General features: G+C 38.2%; 14 non-coding genes across 14 annotated transcripts; all 14 read left to right on the forward strand.

Annotated features, from left to right (window-relative positions):
- Positions 1-16,190: 16,190 nt before the first annotated feature.
- LOC118489750 lies at positions 16,191-16,309 on the forward strand. Its single transcript, XR_004887765.1, has one exon. It is a non-coding gene; the product is annotated as a 5S ribosomal RNA (ribosomal RNA).
- Positions 16,310-16,524: 215 nt separating this feature from the next.
- LOC118489858 lies at positions 16,525-16,643 on the forward strand. The gene has a single exon (XR_004887871.1). It is a non-coding gene; the product is annotated as a 5S ribosomal RNA (ribosomal RNA).
- Positions 16,644-16,858: 215 nt separating this feature from the next.
- LOC118489970 lies at positions 16,859-16,977 on the forward strand. Its single transcript, XR_004887981.1, has one exon. It is a non-coding gene; the product is annotated as a 5S ribosomal RNA (ribosomal RNA).
- Positions 16,978-17,192: 215 nt separating this feature from the next.
- Positions 17,193-17,311, forward strand: LOC118490066. The gene has a single exon (XR_004888072.1). It is a non-coding gene; the product is annotated as a 5S ribosomal RNA (ribosomal RNA).
- Positions 17,312-17,526: 215 nt separating this feature from the next.
- Positions 17,527-17,645, forward strand: LOC118490077. The gene has a single exon (XR_004888083.1). It is a non-coding gene; the product is annotated as a 5S ribosomal RNA (ribosomal RNA).
- A 215-nt stretch (positions 17,646-17,860) lies between these two features.
- LOC118489756 lies at positions 17,861-17,979 on the forward strand. The gene has a single exon (XR_004887771.1). It is a non-coding gene; the product is annotated as a 5S ribosomal RNA (ribosomal RNA).
- A 215-nt stretch (positions 17,980-18,194) lies between these two features.
- LOC118489767 lies at positions 18,195-18,313 on the forward strand. The gene has a single exon (XR_004887782.1). It is a non-coding gene; the product is annotated as a 5S ribosomal RNA (ribosomal RNA).
- Positions 18,314-18,528: 215 nt separating this feature from the next.
- Positions 18,529-18,647, forward strand: LOC118489774. Its single transcript, XR_004887788.1, has one exon. It is a non-coding gene; the product is annotated as a 5S ribosomal RNA (ribosomal RNA).
- Positions 18,648-18,862: 215 nt separating this feature from the next.
- Positions 18,863-18,981, forward strand: LOC118489785. Its single transcript, XR_004887799.1, has one exon. It is a non-coding gene; the product is annotated as a 5S ribosomal RNA (ribosomal RNA).
- A 215-nt stretch (positions 18,982-19,196) lies between these two features.
- On the forward strand, positions 19,197-19,315 carry LOC118489796. Its single transcript, XR_004887810.1, has one exon. It is a non-coding gene; the product is annotated as a 5S ribosomal RNA (ribosomal RNA).
- A 215-nt stretch (positions 19,316-19,530) lies between these two features.
- On the forward strand, positions 19,531-19,649 carry LOC118489807. The gene has a single exon (XR_004887821.1). It is a non-coding gene; the product is annotated as a 5S ribosomal RNA (ribosomal RNA).
- A 215-nt stretch (positions 19,650-19,864) lies between these two features.
- On the forward strand, positions 19,865-19,983 carry LOC118489818. Its single transcript, XR_004887832.1, has one exon. It is a non-coding gene; the product is annotated as a 5S ribosomal RNA (ribosomal RNA).
- Positions 19,984-20,198: 215 nt separating this feature from the next.
- On the forward strand, positions 20,199-20,317 carry LOC118489830. Its single transcript, XR_004887843.1, has one exon. It is a non-coding gene; the product is annotated as a 5S ribosomal RNA (ribosomal RNA).
- Positions 20,318-20,532: 215 nt separating this feature from the next.
- Positions 20,533-20,651, forward strand: LOC118489841. Its single transcript, XR_004887854.1, has one exon. It is a non-coding gene; the product is annotated as a 5S ribosomal RNA (ribosomal RNA).
- The last annotated feature ends 28 nt before the right edge of the window (positions 20,652-20,679 follow it).

Consider the following 20,679-nt stretch of genomic DNA (forward strand, 5'->3'; position numbering starts at 1 on the left):
GTCAAATGAAGAGTTTCAGGCCCAGAAAAAGCAACAACAACAGGTCAAAGATGTTTCAAAGAGAACATGCTTTAAATGTGATCAAACAGGACATCTTGCTCGCAAATGTCCAAATCTGAAACCTGTTGGTGTTGAGACGAAAAAGAAGTCTGTTTATGTTCAAAAACAGAAATATGAAGTTGTGAATCAAAAGTCAACCAAGTTTGAATCAAAGCAAACTTGGAAGCCAAAATTGTCAAAGGCTGACTCACAACAAACTTGGAAACCAGTGACACCCGAACTTAGAACAACACAAAGTTGGAAAACAACTGTTGATACAACAAAACCAAACCAATTTTGGAAACCAAAAGATGTTGTTCAGAGTCCAAATGTTCAAAAAGAGTCACATTTTTACAAACGTGGGACTCCAAAAGGACAAACATGGAGTGTTAAGAAACAAGTCGATTTGGTTAAAAATGAGAAACAAAAACAAATCTGGAAATCGAAAACAGAAACAGAAAGTTCAACTTATGAGGTGAAGAAGGCTGAGGAGTCAATTTCGATTGATTATGATGCAAATTTTCCACCACTTAAGGCTGAAAACTTTAAGATTCAGATTGCTAAAGTCAAGGTTACACCCAAGGCTGGTGAGGCTTGGGTGGATACAATGTTTGATTAAACAATTTGATTTGCCGGAGCTTCCTTTATCGCGAAGCATGAATCGGCATCCATCTTTAATGAAAAGAAAATTATTGGGTCGTATTTGATAAAATTTGATTGTGCAGGTGTTTCTGAAGAAAACTGAATGTCAACCAAAGGAGAAACGAAGCAGCCTGGCACCGGAAGCTGTTGATCCCTGCAACGGTTAAACAGGGAGTTTGTTTGATTTCTGTACATAAATAAACAATATTTTCAAAAACTCTAAAAATTGAAAAATTTAAAAAAAAAAAAAAAAAAACCAAAAATATGTTTGTCTCTAAATTTTTCATAAATACAAAAATTCAAAAATATGTTATTTGAATTTGCCGGAACTCCCAGGTTGGTAATTGAGGAGTAGGAATCGGCATCTTTCTTGAGAAATGTTTTATCAAGGACATTAAGTTGTACTTGATTTAACTTTCGAATTAGTTGATGAAAGAACAAGGTGATGAATAAACCCCGTGTCTGAATTAAACAAAACTTATTTTCCGGAAAAACCATTTTGATTAAAACAAACTTAAGTGTTTTGAAATCATAATGGGAAAATAGTTTGTTATCAGGGGAAGTTCTGATTGAATACGCCGAAACCCTCACGGCTGAACAAACATGATTAATTTCACAAGATTAAAAAAAAACGGTTTTCAAACTGTAAAAGATCAATGTGTTGTAAATCATGGGGGTACAATATGTTTTCTGTAAATCAGTGTATGAGAAGCAGAAAATGGATGGCGAGACAAAGCTATCAGTATCAGGTTGTCAAATTTTCTTTAAATGGTTTTGAATTTTAGGGGGAGTAAGAGATATTATTGTCAGAAAATCAGAAAATCCAAAAACATTAGAAAATTTGAAAAAGCCAAAAACATGATAAAATTCAAAAATTTGAGTTTTGTTGATAAAAGAGGAAATGATAGTACATCAGTGGACTATCACAGCATGCTAAAGAAATGTAATGCTATAATGTGATAAACGATCTCACTGATGATGTGACGATAGGTTTTTGTACATTTAGTAGATTTATTCGGGATATAAACCTAAAATTTCAAACTTGCGAAATTTGTGGGGAACACTACTTGGATATATAGGTAACCCCTGAAATCTTGTTTGAAAGGTCTTGTATTCTGATATACTAGGTGTTAATACGCTATGATGTCTGGGGTATTATTCCGGGACTTCTGCTGAACGGTAGTTCTGACCTAGTCCTTGGATAATGCTTTGCAGTAAATGCTTGAAACATAGCATTCTAGCCCTCAGTGATTAGACAATAAAATTGATAATCATCTGTTGAAGCTAAAAGATCCTCTAAAGGGGACACACCGCAAAGTCGAAATTGATATCTCTCTGCTGAACGGAAGTTCTGACCTGAGATCCCTCAATTCTCGCATTTAACCCCTAATTTATGTACAGACATCATTGTAGTACTCTTGCCTGTAAGACTGAATATTGAGATTCTGGATACGGGAGTATATTCAAGAGGTGGGACACATAAATCGAGCTAAGTTCCTAAAACATCTAAAACGTATCCTGAATAGATTGAAAATTGTGTGAAAATTTAAGAGGACAACTATATCGTCAATCGAGGTGAATTGTTTAGAACTTAAAATGATTAAAGCTTAACGGTGCTAGTGATTTGTTTCAAAAACTGATATGATCCTCTTACACGAACTCAAACAAAAATATTGTCTGTAAATATATTTGTACATATGTCTTTACTGCTTTATACTTTCAGAAAAATACAAAAAGATTTTGATTTCTGCTTTATTTTCGACAACCGATGTCTGAATGCTAAGTTTCAAGATCTAAGTATGCTAATCATGTTTCTGGAAATAAATCAAGTTCATTAATTTGAAACTTGAAATTAAAATCAAAATTTAAAAACAGTTTGTGATATCTCCAAGGTCATTAATTTGGACTTGGATGATCAATCGTGAGAGATTTGGAAGCTCATATTGTTAAAATCTTAAAAGAGTCAGTTCTTTTTGATTTTGGATACTTAAATACTGCCAAATCTATAAAGCTTTTTGATAGGGGGAGAGAGTCAAGATAATCCTGGATATATTCATATTATTATATCTTAAAATCAGGATCTTGATTTAGAAAGTTTACAGAGCCAGATTACGATTTCTGGACAATTTCAAAACATTGTCACTTATAAACGTATGAGTGTTGCAGATGTTATTCCAGACTACGATCCCGACAGCTGAGTCTGAGGGGGAGTCTGAAGACGAGCTCAATTCCAACGGAAGTGTGTAAGGAGCCAGGTATCGTTCCTGAAAGAGCTTGTATCTGGAAAGCCAGGTGTCGATCCCAAAGCACGGAAGCTTGACGAAAGGGGGAGCCTGAAGAGTTCACCGAAAGGGGAAGATGAAGCTGAAGATAGATCCATCGAGATTATATTCAAGCTAAAGAGAGAGAGAAAGAAAAGAAAAGAAGCTACAAGTCTGAAGATTTGAGATTGACTACGGCAATATCCAAGGGGGAGTCTGTTGGTACATTAATGTCTATCGCCTCCGTCATCTCAGTTCGTAGCTGAAACAGAAGAACTATAGTGTTTACAATGTAATATCTTGTTACTAAAGGCAAGGTGGCATTATTGTAAATAAGGAAAGATTCCTTATCACCTTTGGCCTATAAATAGAAGCCTTAGGCTTTTAGTTAGAGACTTTTGCCATTTTGATCTTTGGAGCTTAGAGGTTAGAGAGAGAAGCTAGAGAGAGAAAGTAGAGAGAGAAAGGCAAAAGGTGATTCACGGTTCTTGTATCTTTTCAGATCTATCAAAGAATCACGTTAATAGTACGTCTCGTGTGTTTCGGTTATTCACGTTCACGGTTTCCGCACGTCGAACGTGTCATACGCAATCGTTTCGGAGTCAAACCGGTCCTAACAGTGCAAAAGCGAAAATAATCAAAGGTTATACTAATACACGAGTCGGATCCAAGTGATTCATCTTGTCTATCTGTTTTTATTTTATTTTATTTTTCAGCATTTAGTTAGTTTTTATTTTCTTAGTTTAAAAACATTTTTCTCACTTTTTGATTTGATTAGACGTTGAGGAGAAACCGGTATTAAAAGCTCTTGTGTCCTTGGACGACCTCGGTATCTTACCAACACTATACTACGTCCACGATGGGTGCACTTGCCCATATGTGTGTTTAGTGTTAGTAAATATCGTGTTTTATAAATTTAAAACTTGGCTAAAGGTGTAAAAAGGGCTTAATTATACATCTAAATTATATATACACCGACACACATCAATATGAATGGTGTAAATCTTTTATTTTATATAGACAGTAAAATAACGCCAAGACACCACGGACAAATGATAAGGAAGTTTCACCTTCAACATAAGAAACCAGTTATTAAAGTCATTAATACAAAACCAAATAAAAAGTGTGAAAAGATTAACAAAACAAAAGTATTACACTAAATGCTTGTCTTCACCAAGTGATGTAAGAGACTTAGGCAAACATGGCCTTTGATTGTCAAGAACTCTTACTATCAATCTTGGATCCCGAGACTACTACACACACTCTATGATGGATGATGGATGATGGTGGTGGATGTGGGTGTTGTGATGGTGGTGGAGTGTGGGTGAAGTGGGAGAGAGGTGGTTTGCCAAGGGATGCCTTTGAAGTGAACCAAGCATCTCTATTTATAGCCTGCACAGAAGCCCGGACACGGCCCCGTGTCCATCCACTTTCTCTTTCTTCATTAATTGCAGTTTGTCTACATTAGTTGACCACGCCCCTGTGTCCGCTGGGCACGGCCCCGTGTGCAGAAGCGTATCTGTACTATTAATATTTGCTTGGATTCTACGAATCTTAGCGTTGACCACAGCCGTGTGGAGCTGGGCACGCCCCCGTGTTGGGAAATAGAAGCTTCTACAAATTTGTCTTTTCTGCAGACACTTGGGCACGCCCCCGTGTCCACTGAGCACAGGGCGTGTTCAACCTTCTGATCTTTTGTTTTTGCTTGGGAAGATGCTGTCGAGGGGTTGGGCATGCCACGTGTATTCCTTTTCTTGTATTTATGTTAGATTTAGCTGTATTTTTGCTTATTTTGTCAAATTGCGCTCATTTAATCCTGAAAATACAAAAGGAAGACAAAAGCACACTTTTTCCGACATTAATACTAAAAAAGGGTTAGTTTTATGCCTCATTTGATGTAATTTATATGTTGCATTTTACACACATCACAAAGTCATTCTCCTCAGAACTTTCTTCCACAATCCTTCTTTTCCTATTTTTGTTCACTTTTTTCAATGTTGATATTGGGTCTTCAAAGTCATCATCAGAATCTATTTCTACAAAATCGCCTGCTATCAGTCAAAAACCTTGTAAAATCGCATGTATCAGTTAATCATGTACCAAAACTCATTAAGTTGATAAAATCGCATGAATGAGTTATCAATTCGCATGTATTAGTTAAGCATGTACCAAAACTAGCCAATCTTATAAATCGCATGCTTTAGACGAAAAGCATTTATGAAATCGCATGTATAATTTAATCATATACCAAATCTAACTAATCATATAAAATCGCATGGAGTTTTTATAAATTCGCATGCTCAAGCTAACCTAAGATAAAAATCTTCAACAAACAAATCTTAACATAAAATCGCATTTGTCATACAAAACCCTCTATAATATCGCACACATATCAGCTAACTATTAACAAACCTGCATAATCATACAAAACCTAATAAAAAACCATACCAGACATAAACCCTAACCAAATTGTAGTTATGAACAATACGTAATCTTATAAAACTATAGGCTTCAGACAAACACCTTACTAAACAAACAAAATCGCATATGTCATTCAAATATCCTGTAAATCCCATTATAAAATCGCAAATGTCAATCGATACCTGGATTCATCTTCTTCACCTGTGGTCTGTCGTTGTTGGCCTTGCTCCGTTTCTCAAAACTCATCAGTATTCGTTGAATCGCAACGGTAAGTAGTAGGGAACTTGGGGGAAGAAGAATGGAATGTTGAATTTGGGTTTTAGGTATGATTGTGAGTTTTTGTTTGCTGATTATCAGGGGTTCTGATTTCGCAATGGACGATTTTAACCTTGGCGGTTTCATTTATTTATTTTAATTTGATTAATTTAATAGTTAAACACACGATTTAAATGAGATGATCTGACGGTTGTGGTTATAGCGTACATAATGTACGATTAGGGGATTTGTATGATAACCGGTCTCTCTCTCTCTGTCCCCCTCTCTCTCTCTCTCTCTCTCTATATATATATATATATATATATAGAGAGAGAGAGAGAGAGGGAGAGGATCATGAGAAAACTACATATAAATGAGAAAACTAGAAAACTAGCTAAAAAAAACTAAAGAAAAGCTAAAAAACATACCAATTTTTTTTTACAATTTTTTAACAAAAATCGCAAGTTTTTATACATAAAAAAATTTCAGAAAAAAAAATAATAAAAATATTTTGTTGTATTTCACATGTGCAATAGATGTGATTATATGTGTACTACACATGTACTACACATGTGCACTATATCCGTAATAGTGCACATGTGCAATACAACCAAAAACTTCTTTTTTTTATTTTTTTTTTTGAAAGTTTTTTTCCATGCATAAAAAGCTGCGATTTTTTTATAAAAATTAAAAAAAATGGCCTGTTTTTTGGGTTTTTTAGTTAGTTTTTTGGTTTTCTCATTTAAACTAGTTTTCTCATGATCCATCCCCTATATATATATATATATATATATATATATATATATATATATATATATATTTAAAATTGAAAAATAAGTGTTGTAAATCTTTGATTGAGGTGAATGATTTAGTTTTAGCTTTAGGATTTAATTAGTATTTATGATTTAGCATTAGTGTTTAGCTTTAGGGTTTAGCTTTAGCTTTTGGGTTTGCATTAGGGTTTAGCATTAGGGTTTACCTTTAGGGTTTAGGGTTTAGAGAATTTTGGTTATTGTTCAATGAGCCGGTCACAGTGCCGCTGTAATGAGCTCAATAAACATTCGTTTGACCCGGTTTCCTACACTTCTTAGGTTAAGGATTTATATTTTTCATAATATACACATATGTATAGTTATAAGATTGATAATATACACATATGTATAGTTTAAATATTAACAATATACACATGTGTATAAATACTTAAAAAAAAAACTTAAAGAAAAAGCTCTGATTTTTCAAAAAGAAAAATTGCATTTTTTCTACCTTTTTTTGCATTTTTTGCTTAGAGAAAATGTGTGGTCCAGAATGCTTCTCAAGTTTCTCAAATAGGGTGAACTTCTCTTAGGATCCCTACCATACACACACACACACACACACACACACACACACACACATAGGGTAAGGTTCATGCGAGAAACATCTTTATTGCGAGAACCGCGAAAACCAATGTGAACACAACCAAAAATACCTCAAAAAAAAATATAAAAAAACCTAACCCCCCTCCCCACCCCCACCCCCAAAAAAAAACCTAACCCCCCCCCCCCACCCCTAAAAAAAACCTAACCCCTCCCCCCCACCCAAGCTAAAATGCTAAAAACTAAACCCCTAAAAAACCTTAAAAATCTAAAAAAAAAATAAAAATAACACACAAATTTTTTTAAATATTTTTTACATTAAAATCGCTACTTTTAGCAGCCAAATTTTTTTTTAAATTTAAAAAAAAAAATTTATTGTGTTCACATTGGTTCTCGCGGTTCTCGCAATAAAGGGTGGTTCCTAGCGGATGCTTCTCCTATATATATATATATATATATATATATATATATATTGGGTCGGGATTTAGAGAAAACGGTAGAAAGTGTGAGAACGTTTATCGATCGTCCGATCAAAACAATCTATGGACTAGATTGGCGCGGTGGCGTTTTCGTAAATAACATCAATTTTATTACGTGGACGCGCTTCATTAAGGGTAAAAGGGTCTTTTAACTTCTCTACACAAAATGCCATCTCATGAAATAAAACGCCAAAAACAAACATCACAGACCATTCTAGTAAAAACGCCATTAGATATAAAACGTCAAACTTAATTATAATAAAATCCCGCCTAAAAAAACCGCCAAAAAAATCCTATATATACAACATCTCAGACCTTCAATTAAAAACACACACAAAAACCCAAACGTCATATTTGATATATCCCATTCGCCTTAGAAACGCCAAAAAACCCAAATATCAAATATCTTCTAACAGAAAACGTTTTTTTGAAATTCAGTTTAGTTGTCTGTAAGATTTTGCTCAATTAAATGGACAATATCCTTAAGTGAGGATATTGTCCATTTCATTGAGTAAAATCTTATTGACTTATCCTCAAATTCCATCCAATTTATAACGCCAAAACATACAAAAACATTATTGAGGTTTGTTGTCAATAAAGTTTAGCTGTATGGGGTGGACAACATTGTCAGTAATCTTTCGTAACCGAGGATTAACAATGTTGTCCATTTCATACAGCAAAACATTATTGATTTTAGCATTATCAAAATTTGAGGTTTAAGGTGCTCTTATTTCGTGGCGTTCTTTTTATCGGTAAAACGCCAAAAAAGTTAAAAAATCAAACATCGTTCACTGTAAAAAAATTCAAGATTGTTGGCTAAAGGGTCTAAACTCAATAACATTTTGCTGCATGAGATGGACAAATCTTCAAGAAAAAGATGTTGATGTCAGACTGTGTGCTTCCAAACAGCCACACAAAAAACTACTTGAAAAAAAAATGAATCATACGAAAGTCGAAACAGCCAGTTAACATGATTCATAAAAGAAGAAAGAGACCGGTGACAGTGAATATTTGGAAGATCAATTGTTTATGTATTCTTTTTTTATATTCCTTTTCAGTTGATTGTTGTATAATAAAAACGCCATATATAATAAAAATGCCAAAACAGCCAAAATGCTTGTTTAAACGATATCATCTCGTTAAACGCCCCCAAAAACTCCCAAACTATAATAAAATTACTTTGAAAAAGTATTACAAAAAACCCAAAAAAAATAAAAAATAAAAAGCAAACTTGAAAATGTAACTAGAAACAGTAAATACAAATTAGCAATACTGAAGATAGGGAAAATTTATTATATTAGAATCTAAAACGCCAAACTTGAAAGATGGGACGTGTTACAGACTTCAGAGATAAAGCATATCAAAAACAATAATTACAAACAGTAACTGAAAAGACGAATACTTTATTATAATAATGCACCGCCTAACTTATGCGCCAAAAAGACATCCTATAAAATGATACGTCTCAGCAACTTCCATTTGATCAAACCAAAAAAACAAACGCCAATACTACTAAATACCACTCACTGTAAAACGCAAAAAAAAGTAAAAAAAAAATCAAGGATGGCTAATATGCTTTCTTAGATATTCAGAATTGTTCTTCGTGAAGTTTCACTGAATGAATTGTTTGTGACAACTGTAAAAAATACAGGTATCCATACAATTAATTAATCTTGATTAGTGCTTAATGACTGTGTTGAATTACAATTAACTGCTTTCTAATTACTGCATTATATTTACATGTGCATCACATATTGCATAATGTCGTATCATTACTGCATGCAAACATATTGACATAAATGATGCACAAAGCACAGTTAGCACAGTAAACGGATAAATCAGCAAATGCTGACAGAACTCAGCACATAGACAGATAGTGTTTTGAGACCCAGTATAAGCCAGAAACTAAGTACTGCACTAGTATAGAGTGTAGGAAAGTAAGGATCACAAAACTGTTTTTCTAAGTAATAGTTTAAGTGCCGGAAAGTGCCTAAAACTCACCCAAAGTGCTGAATTCAGCAAAATTCAGCATAAATCAGCATTTTAACATACTTATATTGTGCAGAAATATGGCAAAATGGTCCTGAATGCTTTCCTAAGTGTTGAGAATTAAAAGTGTCACAAACGGGTACATAAAGAACACTAAACTGCAAGGTTTAGCACTTTAACGAATCAGTATCTAACCAAACAACCGGACACTACCCGAAACATCAAATTTACAGTAGAATCACTGTTTTAATGTTTCCAAGCTAGTTATGATCCCCAAACATCATAACACCTCCAAAAAATATCTAATAACTGAAACACGTAACCGATACTTAAGATTGAACTAGATTACAACTAAATGGTTCAAACCTAAGCTAGACCCCCCCCACCTATGGGACGGCCCATACTTGGCCCCCACACCTTGATTTTATTTCATTTGTTAAATAGATCTTGGTTGTGCTTTTTATGACATAAAACCCAAAGGATAATTTGCTAAGATGGTTATAAGTATGATATGCTAGACCATGAACTCATAATCTTCCACACACTTCACACACCACTCTCTCTCCCTCCCTTGCTCTTGTTCTCGACCGAAACCCACCACAACCACCATCATCATCATTAAACTTCCTTCATACAATCCATACACTTACAAGGGTGCTAGAAGGTATACAAAGGAGCTTGGTGGCTTTGGAAGCTAAAGGACCTTCTCTAATTGCTTTTATCCACTCACTTTCTCCACTTGAGTCATCCCTAACCTTGTGCTAGTGGTAAGAACCTTGATCTATCTATTTTACATCTATTTTAAGTGGTTAATAATGAATCATGATCAAAAACATCAAGAACACTAAAGAATCATATGAAGTGAACATGAACATAAGCTTGTTTAGTAAAGATATCTTGATGAATATAAGTTGTTATGCTTGTTGATCTTTGATTGTATGTAGAAGTGATGTTAATCATCATAAGGTCTTGCTAAATCATGATTAAAAACATAGTTTAGCAAGATGTGAAAGTAGAAATTGTTGTAGGATGATGGATCATCTACACTTAAAGCATGAACTTGAAGGAAATAATGTTTTCTTGAAAAACCATGATTAAAGTAAGTTGTTGATCATATGGATCTAAATATTTATAAATGGTATTTCAAAGAAACCAAGTTGAGAACATAAGTTTCATATAATCTTGGTTCTTACATAAACAAGACTTGTTTTTAGTGATTAACCAAGTGTAGAAACACTTGTGTAACAAGAAAATTTCATAAAGAAACATTTTTGTAAAACATGATTACAAGTTGTAAACATCTAAATTCTTCAAGAATGATGTTTTTAAATAAACAACCACACTTTAAAGGGTAACTAAACTCACTAAACACATTACCAAGTTACTACAAATTTTCACAAACTTTCAAGTTCATGAAGTGGTAGATTAAGCATGGTTTTGGCAAAATTGGTAAGTGTAAGTTGTTTAGAGTTGATTGTGAATTGATTGTGATGATTTTACAAAAGAAAATGATATGCTTGAAAGCATGGAAACCTCCATTTTTAGGGGAAACTATAGCAAAATTTTCTAAAAATATAAACACTCAGAAAAATATTTATAAACATACACTTACAAGTGTATTTTCAACAATCAATGGTTACATAAACTTTGCCATAATTTTTTGTTACAAAAACACAAATATTGGAGGTTGGTTTTTATAAATAAAAGTGGCTAAATATATATTTAGATTATATATACAATGAAGACACACATGTGTGATTATTTGTATACTTTGTGTAATAGCTATATTATTTTAGGACTTGAAATAATACAAATCACAAAAACCCCAAGAATTACCATCCAAAATATTACCAAAATCTCAAGGAATAAGTATACAAGTTACACACAAAAAAAATTTGGCGAAACCGAACAAGAAATGTAACTTACAAAATATTCCGGAATTTAATTCGCAGTTATATTTTGGTAAATAAATATTTTGGACACAAGGAAATGAAAACATGATTTTTATGGTTATCACAAAGTTATATCACATTTTGACAACAAGGAAATATACAATTTTTGGTGAATAAAATATATATATATATATATATATATATATATATATATATATATATATATATTCCCTTTGAATTATTAGAAGATATATTATTTTTGGTAAAAATATATATTTTCTTGAGTGAACTTGAAAATATATTATTTTGGAACTACAAATATTTTTGCCAAGAGAAAAATTATAAATAATTTTTCTAAGTAATATTTCTTAAATATATATATTTTGGAAATATATATATTGGTGGACTTTTGTTAGAAATAATATTCCGGAAAATTTAGTATAAAATTAAGTATGTGAATACTTAACGAATATAATAAAATACGTATTCTCACACGTATACATCGGAATACGGCACCAAAACATGGCAAAAATATACAAATACAAGAATACGAATACACATGTAAAAGATATCCCCATCCTTGGGAAGGAAATACAAGTATCAATACTTGGGAAGTATTAAGTTAATATATATTGTTTAACAATTATTCCTATAATTTAAGTTAAAATATTAATTATTTTGACAATAATTATATAACTTGGAATAATATCAAAGACATAAAAGAAACGTTACTCAAAGACATTAATAGTAAATCAAGGCACAGCTCGTTCGTCTAATAAACATTAGCACGTTGTAGGTAGTCGTGTTCACCGAAGGAGCTTTGAGTTACTGTCACCTGAAGACGCAAGACTGTGAGTTCATGCTCCCCCTTTTTCTTTAACTGTTTTCGGTTTTATAACTTCGGGGTGAAGTACATGTTACAAAATGATTACATACAATTACAATTGGTATGGTTAGCTTTGGAAAGTACAGTAGATCATGTGAATGGGTAGGCGCACTCCTAAGACCATTAATCCTCGTGTTAGGACAGAGGGGCATGAGTGAAAGATCTATTTGGGTGTAGCGAGCCCAAACCCATGTGGACCGGGGTTGGCCCATGAGGTGACTATGTCTTACAGCCGGAGGCCCGGTACAAATCTGCTAGGTTTGAGCCTTCCTACGCCGTTGCACGTATGTTAATGGCCTTGCAAACCATTAATCGATCTGTTTCCTTGTTTGCTTTCATACCGGGATTTACAAACATACACACATATTTTCAATGATACAAAGGTTTATACATACACACAAACAAACACATGAACTCGCTCAACTTTTGTTGATGTTTTCAAACTACATGTATTTCAGGGAATTAGATATGGATCTGGCGGGCGTTTGCATGTTTCAAGTTATATCAAGAATAAAAGATGTCATCCATGGTCTTAGGGTTTGGCTAGGGTGTCTTATCCTGGACCAGATACTCCTCCCAAATCCTTGTTTTATTTAATATCTTTGTCGAGTCCTTAGTGAACTCCTAAACAGCTCGTATGGTTTGTAATTTGAATTTAAAGTCTATGTTTAAGACAATGTTGTTATGTTTTTAAACTTATTGAATGGATGACAAATCTATGGTTTTTATCATATAGTCGTTGTTATGATTGAATGCAATGGTATTAAGAAATTCACACCATAATCACGCTCCCGCAAAAGTCAGGGTGTGACATTGTTATCAAAAGGGGAGTAACTCACAAAGATTTTGCTGCATGAGATGGACAAAAATTCAAGAAAAAGATACTGATGCCAGTCATATGCCGGTTTTCTCGAGGATCAGGTTGGAGTGGCCGTGGCCGTGGTGGTCGTCGGCCCCCACACTGCCAACTATGTCGCCAGAACGGGCATTATGTTCCAGCTTGTCCCCGGTTTTCATCTCTTTCATCACCTAGTGCTACTGATTCAGATCTGGCCAAGGCGTTTAATGCTACTTGCAATATAAATTCTTCATCACCTGATTGGTTAGTGGCTGATACGGGTGCCACGGATCATATGGTTGGCTCTCCTCAGTCTTTGCAGCAGAGTTCTCCATATTTAGGTGACACCAAAGTTACTTTTGGCAGTGGTAACTCTCTCCCTATATCTCATATTGGTGACAAAACCATTACTACAAACGTTCGATTGCAGGATGTTTTGGTCGTTCCTCACCTCATGCACAATCTATTGTCAATTAGTAAACTCACTGCTGATAATAACTTGGATGTTTTGTTTTCCCAACCATACTTTTATATACAGGATCGAACAACGAAGCAAGTAGTAGCACAAGGAAGATGTGAGAACGGCCTATATATTCTTCGATCCGGGCCTCAAGTTTTTTTGGCATCCACAAATAAAGCCTCGTTTTAACTTTGGCACTCGCGGTTGGACCACGTATCTCATGATACAATTTTGCTTTTAAATAAACAGGGTTGTTTGAAAGTTACATCTATATTACCTAAACCAGTTTTTTGCAACTCTTGTGAATTGTCTAAATCACATCGTTTACCGTTTATTAATAATGATCAACGTGCTTCTAATCCCCTTGACCTTGTTCATTGTGATTTGTGGGGATATTCTCCGGTTACGTCAGATGAAGGTAGTCGTTACTATGTCATTTTTTTGTGGATGATTACTCATGCTTCACTTGGTTCTACCCGTTGCAAACCAAATCACAATTTAAAGATGTTTTATTAACATTTATGAAGTTTGTGCAAACACAATTCTCACGTAAGATTAAGGTTTTTCAAAGTGACGGGGGTACGGAATTCTTAAACAATCGTGTTAAGCAAATCTTTGATGACAATGGTACATTTCATCGAGTCGCGTGCCCGTATACACCACAACAAAAGTGTCGTGCCGAACGGAAACATAGACACATAGTGGAAGCCGGTTTAGCTCTATTGTTTAATAGTCATGTGCCAGCCATGTATTGGGTGTTTGCTTTCAGCACCGCTGTCTATATCATTAACCGCCTACCAACTAAAATCCTGGATAATAAGTCACCCTTTGAACTTTTGTTCAATGCAACACCCACATATGATAACATGTGTATCTTTGGGTGCCTTGTTTACCCATATTTACATGATTACTCGGCACACAAACTGTCTCCTTGCAGCCTTCTGTGTCTCTTTATGGGATCTTGCCCTCAATACAAGGGCCATCGGTGTCTAGATCCGGCTACTAATCGGACTTACATTACTAGACATGCGCGGTTCGACTGCGTTCGTGAACGTTCGGTAATATGTTCGTTTACGTTTGTTCATGTTCGTTCGTTCATGTTTGTTAGATTATATTAAAAATAATAAATAATAAATATTTTATCTAAACATATTGAAAACTTGAAACCCTGTTATTTTCTAAGCTAGCTAAAATTTGGACACTTGAAGACATTTTTTTGGGATAATTATGTTAGGTTAGTTAACCTTGATTTATCATTTAGTGGTGTAGTAGACTTCTTGTGTTTTGATTTATCATTTGATGGTTGTATTTAACTACTTATATCTGATGTTTAAAGATAAGAATGTTTTTTTATTTTCAAGTTAAATGTTCGTTTACATTCATTGTTATTTTCTTGCGTTCGTTTATGTTTGAGACCAGTGTTCACGAACTGTTCGTGAACAACTGAATTTCCTTAACGAACGAACACGAACATATTTTCAACATATTCCCGATGAAAATCCCAAAAACAAATTTAGTACATTTTTCCATATATTATTTGATAAATCTTTCTGTAGGTCGCAACCACGGTCATGATATTTCACCATTGGGTGTTTCAATTTCTAATAAAAGACATATAGAGGTGTCTTATTTGTATGCATTGTTATCTTGAGCCACAACATATATAATTTGAAGGATTCGTGTGTCATATGCTTCATCCCAATTTGCTGAAACTTTGTTGAACTCTGCATGTTTTACTGTATAATAACTATCAACTGCTATATGTTTCTTTTTTTTTAAAGCCCCTGTATGTTTCTTTGTTCTTTTATGTGCCCAATTTGGAAACATTTTCACACAACTTTGAAAGGTCATAACTCTTCACACACAGCTCGGAATTACCTGAATTTTTTTTTAAATTGCTTGTTTTTACGAGATCTACAAGCTGGCAAACTGCCGAAGGCGGTTTGACCATAATTTTTTTTCTAATTTCACCTTTATCACCTTCCTTTTTTATTGTTTATGTTAATTTTGACCTTTTTAGACACTTTGACCAACCATAACTTGTTATACAAACCTTTATTTTGATTTTCTTTTAATTTGTATTCATTGTCTAATGTCAACTTGCAAAACCCCTAACAATTTAATAAAGCCTACAATAACCTTAAATGAAGAAACTATATTAATTTTTTGTGAAATTATAATAAAATTTTCATATAGATCAACCAGTTAACGGGTTACTTGCATTCTTCTTAAACATTAAACTTTTGAGAGGTCACTGGTTCTAATCCTCCCACTACTTTTTTCACCAACATTTTTTAAACAAAACTCTTGAACCTCAATTCAATTATTCTACAAACCCTAATTTTTTTACAAGCTTTTCACTAGTGGCTTTATCTTTGGCGTTGCATCCGAGTGGCCATGGCGGTTGGAACGTGGCTACGGAGAGTCCGGATGCGCGCTTTCGATTAAACACGGTTTAACGTGCCGAACGCTCGTCGGCGCGGCAGCCGGATGTAGGAGTTGGCCTGACTTTTCCTTAGTTTACTGGCTAGCGTGAGAGCCTATGGAGGGGAGCGGCCTATGGAGGGGAGCGGCGGGCCCGAGGCGCGTGACGTAGGCCACACATGAGGGCATAGGTGCGAATGGGATCAAGACGTGGAAAGGTATAAAGGAATAAGGAGAAGGTATTCTTTCGGTTGCGATCATACCAGCACTAATGCACCGGATCCCATCAGAACTCCGCAGTTAAGCGTGCTTGGGCGAGAGTAGTACTAGGATGGGTGACCCCCTGGGAAGTCCTCGTGTTGCAACCCCCTTTTTTTTCGTTTTTTGGTTTATTTTATTTACTAGTCGCTGTATCTTTGGCGTAGCATGCGAGCGGCCGATTTTGTGAAAGGAAGGCTTTGACGAATGCGCGCGCGCGCACGGCGGGCCCGAGGCGCGTGACGTAGGCCACACATGAGGGCATAGGTGCGAATGGGATCAAGGCGTGGAAAGGTATAAAGGAATAAGGAGAAGGTATTCTTTCGGTTGCGATCATACCAGCACTAATGCACCGGATCCCATCAGAACTCCGCAGTTAAGCGTGCTTGGGCGAGAGTAGTACTAGGATGGGTGACCCCCTGGGAAGTCCTCGTGTTGCAACCCCCTTTTTTTTCGTTTTTTGGTTTATTTTATTTACTAGTCGCTGTATCTTTGGCGTAGCATGCGAGCGGCCGATTTTGTGAAAGGAAGGCTTTGACGAATGCGCGCGCGCGCACGGCGGGCCCGAGGCGCGTGACGTAGGCCACACATGAGGGCATAGGTGCGAATGGGATCAAGGCGTGGAAAGGTATAAAGGAATAAGGAGAAGGTATTCTTTCGGTTGCGATCATACCAGCACTAATGCACCGGATCCCATCAGAACTCCGCAGTTAAGCGTGCTTGGGCGAGAGTAGTACTAGGATGGGTGACCCCCTGGGAAGTCCTCGTGTTGCAACCCCCTTTTTTTTCGTTTTTTGGTTTATTTTATTTACTAGTCGCTGTATCTTTGGCGTAGCATGCGAGCGGCCGATTTTGTGAAAGGAAGGCTTTGACGAATGCGCGCGCGCGCACGGCGGGCCCGAGGCGCGTGACGTAGGCCACACATGAGGGCATAGGTGCGAATGGGATCAAGGCGTGGAAAGGTATAAAGGAATAAGGAGAAGGTATTCTTTCGGTTGCGATCATACCAGCACTAATGCACCGGATCCCATCAGAACTCCGCAGTTAAGCGTGCTTGGGCGAGAGTAGTACTAGGATGGGTGACCCCCTGGGAAGTCCTCGTGTTGCAACCCCCTTTTTTTTCGTTTTTTGGTTTATTTTATTTACTAGTCGCTGTATCTTTGGCGTAGCATGCGAGCGGCCGATTTTGTGAAAGGAAGGCTTTGACGAATGCGCGCGCGCGCACGGCGGGCCCGAGGCGCGTGACGTAGGCCACACATGAGGGCATAGGTGCGAATGGGATCAAGGCGTGGAAAGGTATAAAGGAATAAGGAGAAGGTATTCTTTCGGTTGCGATCATACCAGCACTAATGCACCGGATCCCATCAGAACTCCGCAGTTAAGCGTGCTTGGGCGAGAGTAGTACTAGGATGGGTGACCCCCTGGGAAGTCCTCGTGTTGCAACCCCCTTTTTTTTCGTTTTTTGGTTTATTTTATTTACTAGTCGCTGTATCTTTGGCGTAGCATGCGAGCGGCCGATTTTGTGAAAGGAAGGCTTTGACGAATGCGCGCGCGCGCACGGCGGGCCCGAGGCGCGTGACGTAGGCCACACATGAGGGCATAGGTGCGAATGGGATCAAGGCGTGGAAAGGTATAAAGGAATAAGGAGAAGGTATTCTTTCGGTTGCGATCATACCAGCACTAATGCACCGGATCCCATCAGAACTCCGCAGTTAAGCGTGCTTGGGCGAGAGTAGTACTAGGATGGGTGACCCCCTGGGAAGTCCTCGTGTTGCAACCCCCTTTTTTTTCGTTTTTTGGTTTATTTTATTTACTAGTCGCTGTATCTTTGGCGTAGCATGCGAGCGGCCGATTTTGTGAAAGGAAGGCTTTGACGAATGCGCGCGCGCGCACGGCGGGCCCGAGGCGCGTGACGTAGGCCACACATGAGGGCATAGGTGCGAATGGGATCAAGGCGTGGAAAGGTATAAAGGAATAAGGAGAAGGTATTCTTTCGGTTGCGATCATACCAGCACTAATGCACCGGATCCCATCAGAACTCCGCAGTTAAGCGTGCTTGGGCGAGAGTAGTACTAGGATGGGTGACCCCCTGGGAAGTCCTCGTGTTGCAACCCCCTTTTTTTTCGTTTTTTGGTTTATTTTATTTACTAGTCGCTGTATCTTTGGCGTAGCATGCGAGCGGCCGATTTTGTGAAAGGAAGGCTTTGACGAATGCGCGCGCGCGCACGGCGGGCCCGAGGCGCGTGACGTAGGCCACACATGAGGGCATAGGTGCGAATGGGATCAAGGCGTGGAAAGGTATAAAGGAATAAGGAGAAGGTATTCTTTCGGTTGCGATCATACCAGCACTAATGCACCGGATCCCATCAGAACTCCGCAGTTAAGCGTGCTTGGGCGAGAGTAGTACTAGGATGGGTGACCCCCTGGGAAGTCCTCGTGTTGCAACCCCCTTTTTTTTCGTTTTTTGGTTTATTTTATTTACTAGTCGCTGTATCTTTGGCGTAGCATGCGAGCGGCCGATTTTGTGAAAGGAAGGCTTTGACGAATGCGCGCGCGCGCACGGCGGGCCCGAGGCGCGTGACGTAGGCCACACATGAGGGCATAGGTGCGAATGGGATCAAGGCGTGGAAAGGTATAAAGGAATAAGGAGAAGGTATTCTTTCGGTTGCGATCATACCAGCACTAATGCACCGGATCCCATCAGAACTCCGCAGTTAAGCGTGCTTGGGCGAGAGTAGTACTAGGATGGGTGACCCCCTGGGAAGTCCTCGTGTTGCAACCCCCTTTTTTTTCGTTTTTTGGTTTATTTTATTTACTAGTCGCTGTATCTTTGGCGTAGCATGCGAGCGGCCGATTTTGTGAAAGGAAGGCTTTGACGAATGCGCGCGCGCGCACGGCGGGCCCGAGGCGCGTGACGTAGGCCACACATGAGGGCATAGGTGCGAATGGGATCAAGGCGTGGAAAGGTATAAAGGAATAAGGAGAAGGTATTCTTTCGGTTGCGATCATACCAGCACTAATGCACCGGATCCCATCAGAACTCCGCAGTTAAGCGTGCTTGGGCGAGAGTAGTACTAGGATGGGTGACCCCCTGGGAAGTCCTCGTGTTGCAACCCCCTTTTTTTTCGTTTTTTGGTTTATTTTATTTACTAGTCGCTGTATCTTTGGCGTAGCATGCGAGCGGCCGATTTTGTGAAAGGAAGGCTTTGACGAATGCGCGCGCGCGCACGGCGGGCCCGAGGCGCGTGACGTAGGCCACACATGAGGGCATAGGTGCGAATGGGATCAAGGCGTGGAAAGGTATAAAGGAATAAGGAGAAGGTATTCTTTCGGTTGCGATCATACCAGCACTAATGCACCGGATCCCATCAGAACTCCGCAGTTAAGCGTGCTTGGGCGAGAGTAGTACTAGGATGGGTGACCCCCTGGGAAGTCCTCGTGTTGCAACCCCCTTTTTTTTCGTTTTTTGGTTTATTTTATTTACTAGTCGCTGTATCTTTGGCGTAGCATGCGAGCGGCCGATTTTGTGAAAGGAAGGCTTTGACGAATGCGCGCGCGCGCACGGCGGGCCCGAGGCGCGTGACGTAGGCCACACATGAGGGCATAGGTGCGAATGGGATCAAGGCGTGGAAAGGTATAAAGGAATAAGGAGAAGGTATTCTTTCGGTTGCGATCATACCAGCACTAATGCACCGGATCCCATCAGAACTCCGCAGTTAAGCGTGCTTGGGCGAGAGTAGTACTAGGATGGGTGACCCCCTGGGAAGTCCTCGTGTTGCAACCCCCTTTTTTTTCGTTTTTTGGTTTATTTTATTTACTAGTCGCTGTATCTTTGGCGTAGCATGCGAGCGGCCGATTTTGTGAAAGGAAGGCTTTGACGAATGCGCGCGCGCGCACGGCGGGCCCGAGGCGCGTGACGTAGGCCACACATGAGGGCATAGGTGCGAATGGGATCAAGGCGTGGAAAGGTATAAAGGAATAAGGAGAAGGTATTCTTTCGGTTGCGATCATACCAGCACTAATGCACCGGATCCCATCAGAACTCCGCAGTTAAGCGTGCTTGGGCGAGAGTAGTACTAGGATGGGTGACCCCCTGGGAAGTCCTCGTGTTGCAACCCCCTTTTTTTTCGTTTTTTGGTTTATTTTATTTACTAGTCGCTGTATCTTTGGCGTAGCATGCGAGCGGCCGATTTTGTGAAAGGAAGGCTTTGACGAATGCGCGCGCGCGCACGGCGGGCCCGAGGCGCGTGACGTAGGCCACACATGAGGGCATAGGTGCGAATGGGATCAAGGCGTGGAAAGGTATAAAGGAATAAGGAGAAGGTATTCTTTCGGTTGCGATCATACCAGCACTAATGCACCGGATCCCATCAGAACTCCGCAGTTAAGCGTGCTTGGGCGAGAGTAGTACTAGGATGGGTGACCCCCTGGGAAGTCCTCGTGTTGCAACCCCCTTTTTTTTCGTTTTTTGGTTTATTTT

This window comes from Helianthus annuus, chromosome 2 (genome assembly GCF_002127325.2).
Source record: "Helianthus annuus cultivar XRQ/B chromosome 2, HanXRQr2.0-SUNRISE, whole genome shotgun sequence".
Classification (NCBI taxonomy): domain Eukaryota; kingdom Viridiplantae; phylum Streptophyta; class Magnoliopsida; order Asterales; family Asteraceae; genus Helianthus; species Helianthus annuus.